The sequence below is a fragment of the Neopsephotus bourkii genome, unplaced genomic scaffold, assembly GCF_033783945.1.
Source record: "Neopsephotus bourkii isolate Nb327-2 ecotype Australia unplaced genomic scaffold, CSIRO-AGI_Nbou_v1 NB_567, whole genome shotgun sequence".
Classification (NCBI taxonomy): Eukaryota; Metazoa; Chordata; class Aves; order Psittaciformes; family Psittacidae; genus Neopsephotus; species Neopsephotus bourkii.
The window spans coordinates 727,883-733,882 of NW_026901068.1; positions in this window are offsets into that span (position 1 = coordinate 727,883).

The following is a 6,000-nucleotide window of genomic DNA, read 5'->3' on the forward strand; positions in this document are numbered from 1 at the left end:
AGGATCCCAAGCTTGTGTAGGTGGGCAAGTTTTCCTCAGGCCTCGCAAACCAAATAGGCTTAGCCTACCTGAGACAGGAAGGATTATAGGGACCAGAAATTAACACTGAGTATGGTCAGTGAGTTAGGACTGGATGCCCAAGGCAGACAGTACATAAGACTGCAGCATGCTTGTGGTGAAAATAACTCAAAATCCCATGGTTCAACACACGTCATCTGGTAATACTCCAGGAGACAGAGCATGGCTATAGCTGTTTACACTGGCCAGCCATCTGTACACAAGCTGTTTACCCTTTTGTCAAGCATCCCCAAATTACCAGTGCCCTGACTTTCACGCTTCTTGGGGCAGTGCCCAGCTCTATGTGCTGGGTGCAGTGTGTCACCACAGAAATACCTTTCTTCAAAATGCTTTAAGAGTTTAATACACTGGAGGTTTTGACACAAAAGTTTCCACTGCCTTGTGTCAACAACACTGCTTGTAGGGACCAGTTCTACCTGGCTCATTTCTAGCTAGCAGGGCATTGATGGGCTGGTGTTCTCTTGTCACAAGTGTAACATTTAAGTAATCACTTAGTTTGGCAGTTCTGCTTTCATTTTGCTGAGTAGTCTGTTAGGTCGCTTTATACAACTGTTCCTTTCTTTTTCCCAAAGTGCACAGAGGGTGAAAGCTGGCTTCTTTTTGCCCGTCAGGTGTTTCTGAGGCTGATGTGGCCTGGAATTGCCTGCTTGGGCACCGAGAACCTGGAGAGCCACAGAAAGCAATTTCAGTGCTCTTGATGCTCCTTGCATGCCCCAGGTGACCTGGCTGCCACACTGCTCTCTTTGTGTCCTTTTCTATTCTTTCAGTCTTTTGTAGCAGCCACTGTTGTCCACACTTGACATGGGTGGCCTCAGCAATGCAGCATGATCTTAGAAGCATTTGTGTCCATTTGGTGTGCCTTCCTTCTCCAGAGCAGTGTCTTCTCTGTGGCAATTTACACCACAGGTAATGGGAATGGTCAAGTAGGTAAGTGGAGTGTTTTCCTGTAATGGGACCCAGAGATGATCAGTAGAGGAGCTGCGCAGATTCTTCTGCTCAGGAGTATAGCAACAAACACACTTGCAAGGGTAGGTGCTGATCAGGTGAGTGAGGAGGTCAGGCTCTGATCATATTGCTCACTGCAATGCAGGTTAGAGATCCTTAGGCTAGTGTGGGTAATAGAAACAGTTGAAAGAATCCTGCTTCTCTGCCAACAAACATATTCTGGTGTCTGAGCTGGCTCACTCCAACCAGCACGTGCAAACTGTGGTACTTTGGAGGACTGGGCTGTGTTCAAGGGTGAGAGTGTGGCCACATTTCACAAGCATAGCAAAAGGTGTACCCTTAACAAAAAACATTTATTGCAATACTCAGATCTTTGCTCCAAAGCTCATTATCATTTTTCCAGAAGAAACATGTTTTAATTTGTGGTTTGTTTTGTTGGGGTTTTTTTTGTTTTGTTTTGTTTTTTTTTAATAAGGGAAAAGGAACCTATTTTTTCCCCAAGCAGCATTCTTGGAAATGACCTTCTTGGCTGAAATTTTCTTGAAAAATATCAGCTTGGTGCAGATATTTCCTGTTTCCAGGAAAGCTTTTCTAGAGAACTGCCTCCTGTAAATGTTTATACAACCAGTTAAAGGCTGCCAAAGTTATAAGCCACTAAGAAAGAGGAGCATAGAATGGAAAACAGTGAAACATTAATAATAGCATTGCCAACTTCACTCAATAAACAGATGTGTTTAATATGGATTTTATATAATAAACACTATCTTAGATACAAAACAATTGTACCTTTTTTTTGCTACACAATAAACAAATATTTTGCATATCAATGCACAGTGTTGAGTATTTTCTGGCAAATGTTGTATTTCTAAAATTGTCCTTAAGGTTGTTTGATCAGTTGTAGGTTGCAGTGAACTGATACTGATGTTGCTTTCATATGATGCTTCAAGTGAGGCAAGTGACTACTTGTTCTGACAGATTGTAAAAGATATGTAATTAGAAGGGGAAAGGGGCTAGTTCATACCTGTGACACTTTATGGATTTACATGCTTCTGTGAATTGGACATAAAACACTTCAGCTCATCTGTGGTTTTGTGGGTGCTTGCTTTAACTGTTCAGGAAGAAGCTCTTAATCATTTTTTATCTCTGGGAAAGAAGATCTAGAGGATTAAATGATACAGTTAAAGATTGGTTTAGCAACAGACGTCAAATCCACAGCTAAACAGCCTCGTTAAAGTTTAATTTGCAGTACTATCATGTTGAGACCCCAAGAATTTTAATGGAGGTATGACTTTACATTAAGTAGTTGATAATTCATGGTATAGTCAAGTAGATGGCAATTCCTATGCTACTCTGAACTGGGCTGTCCGGCAAGAAGCATGGTCATGGCAGAGGGTGACAGTGCACTGGGACATCAGGTTCCACCAAGGGTCTACTGGCTGAAACTTTACCCATACAGAAGATAATAGTGTCTGGAAACCTGACTGCTACAATCCTTGTTCACCAGCTAATAACTAGCTGAATTTAGGTGTGTGAAGGGACATTCCCACAGGCCATGTTGATAATGACCTTATGACTACTTTCTATGGTGCCTGGGGAGCAATAGTCACCAGACTTAACAACCTGTATTTTGTGAGTTATAGAATCATAGAATAGTCAAGGTTGGAAAGGACCTTAAGATCATCAAGTTCCAACCCCCCTGCCATGGGCAGGGACACCTCACACTAAACCATGTCACCCAAGGCCTCGTCCGACCTGGCCTTGAACACTGCCAGGGATGAAGCATTCACAACCTCCCTGGGCAACCTATTCCAGTGCCTCACCACCCTAACAGGAAAGAGTTTCCTCCTTATATCCAATCTAAACTTCCCCTGTTTAAGTTTTAACCCATTACTCCTTGTCCTATCACTACAGTCCCTAATGAAGAGTCCCTCCCCAGCATCCCTGTAGGCCCCCTTCAGATACTGGAAGGCTGCTATGAGGTCTCCACGCAGCCTTCTCTTCTCCAGGTTGAACAGCCCCAACTTTCTCAGGCTGTCTTCATACAGGAGGTGCTCCAGTCCCCTGATCATTCTCGTGGCCCTCCTCTGGACTTGTTCCAACAGTTCCATGTCCTTTTTATGTTGAGGACACCAGAACTGCACACAATACTCCAGGTGAGGTCTCACGAGAGCAGAACACTCTGAGGATATAACTGATCTCCATTCTTCTAGTACACTATCCATGCTATATGTTTTCTTTATGGGTCCATTACTTGCAGTGCTAAACTTGCCAGAATTTCAGGGGGGTTATACTGAAAATAGGAAGTTCATTTGCATGAAATTGGATTTTTTTTCCTCCGAATAGTCAACATCAGTAAATTAAGTATACATGGGAAATACTGCAGACCAGTGTTTCTGGTGCTGAGCAAATGTATGAGTATATAATACTTATATAACTGTGAAATACAACCATTTTGATGTTGCCAAGTTGACTCCAGCCTCAGATAATGGGCTAAAATGTGCAACCTAAGCACATTGATCAGAGCTGTAATGTCTTTAGCAAATGAGGGAAATACCCTTTGCCTACATAACCTTTGCCTTCACTGGTTTTGCTTTATTCACATTTGGAAGCATACATCATTTCCAAGTGTGTTTAAATAGCAGCAGGATGGAAGTAATGACTGTGCGTTCAAGGGCAGAATGCCCCTGAGTTCCATGGGAACTGGATTCTGAATTATACTAAAAGTCATAGAGCACATATGACTCAGATGTGAATTGTATAGTTAAAATGTTTTAATGAAAGGCAATGATTAATGTTATTTTGATTTTTTATTTACAGCAAAGGCAAATCCATTTACATTATTTAAAAATATGTTTTAATTCCCATATTTTCTCTGGTTTAGTACTCATATATATATATATATATATATATATAAATACATGTGATACTACAGAACAGTGCAGACAATACCATGCATATTAATATATATTTATGTGTATATATGCTCTACATTATTTACTAACAACCATTTTATTTCAGACATCAGAAAAAATGTGGGATTCCTCTGTGTCTGAGAGCAATGATTACATTCACAAGGGTGAACAGATTAACCGTTTAGTTGCAGGTATCAAGGTTGTCACTCAAACTGGCAGCACCTCAGAATGGCTAAAGCTTACCAGAAATTGTCTGGATTGGAAATGACAGCCATACATGCATGAATGCGTTTGTATGGCTGGAAGACTGTTGAAGTGTGAAGTGAAGAAGTTCATTTCAGTTTATTTTTTATCATAATTACTGTATTTCATGAGGGAACATTGACTTGCCGCATGATAAATACAAGAGGAAGAAGAAAGAAACTTCATTCTCTTATCATCTTTGTCTCCCAAAGGTCACCACGTTTGAACAAAGCATATTTATTTCATTCCTTATGCATTTATGTAGCCATGTACTGTACTCTGTATAAGTGAAGCAGAATAATTTTTGCGAGACTAATTAAAAGTTGCATGGTAGAAAATGTTTTTGTGATCACACCACCGTAACGAAATCGAGCTGTCTTTACTGACGTGTGCTCCATTTACTGGCTTTTTAAAACATATTTCCCACACTCCCAGCAGATCCTTGTTTTTTAAGAGCAAAAATCTAGTAAAGTTTTTCATCCTAAGCAAAGTAATACCCTTAATGAACATATCTGGGGGAAAAAAATTTGTGGTGATTTAGCTCATCTTTATTCTATTTGTTGGGCAGCTTTATACTGTTTCCTAGCTCTACAGCATGAAAACTCCCATGTTACAACAAGAACAACTAAATTGCCTCTGAGTCGCTAGGATCAATGCATAAAGTTTATTTGTCTCCATCCAAATGGTGTTACAGTCTCCGGCAGTCCCAGTATAAAGTATAAACCAGGCAATTTTGCCACACTCTGCATTTCAGATCCCATGTGGAATAAACTTTTAGTGAATTGAAGAAGCCGTTAATTTAGTTTTATGTTTTCATCATAGACTGTTAATGGAGTTGAGGGTTGCACTGAGAAAGCCTGGATGTTTTAGCATAACTAATAGACAAAACCAAGCCTTTATTTAAACAGAAAAAATTAAAATCCCCCAAGTTAGCTCAAATCACAGTTAATTCCTCCCAAAGACTTTCATAGATGGGGATATGACTTAGTTCTGTGGCTGGTTTTGGGGACAAAATGATCTACCAGAGAAAAGGGAATGTCCAGTTTTAACTGGCACAACACTCCAAAGTGTCCATTTGGCTTCCACAGAGGATTTGGGAAGTTTTCTTTCTCAGGTATTATGTGCCTAATTAAATTGGAAGAATTAATAGTATCTGTGTATATACTAAGACACAACTTCTGTATCTGAACTGGCCAGTGGATAAAGTATTGATAATAGCAGAAGTTCATGCTATGCCCCAAAAGACTAAAGCAAATGACAGCTTTGATGCACTCTGTCATAACAGGTGTGAGATTGGGGACTGGACATACCTCTGCTATTGGTCCAGCAAGTGGCCTTCAGCAAGCTGTTAAACTCCCATTTGCAAACCCAGGGACATTTTGTATTATCCTGACCATCACCCCATTATTTTATTGATGTTATGGTGGTACTTACAAGACTTACGCAAGACAGATGCTCTGCACTGTGGGACACCCGACAAACATGAAGTGTGTGTCCTGCAGAGATATCAAACGATGGGTGGGGAAAAGGAAACATGATCTAAAAGGTGGAGCATGGAGGTAAGAAAGGTAACACTTAATGATCCACCTGCCATTCAAGAAGTGAAAAAGGCACTGCCAGTATATATTGGGTTTTGTGGCAAAGCAGTGGCTGTCTGAAGTGCAAACCCAAATGTATACTTTGGAAGACAAAATACTTCCATTTCCAAATGCATGCAAATGGCTCTGAGAGATGGATAGATATGGGATTGTCAGCTCCAATTAGTTGATGAAATGACCTACTGTACTTCTCTTCTATAGGTATTACAAAAGCCGTTCCGCCC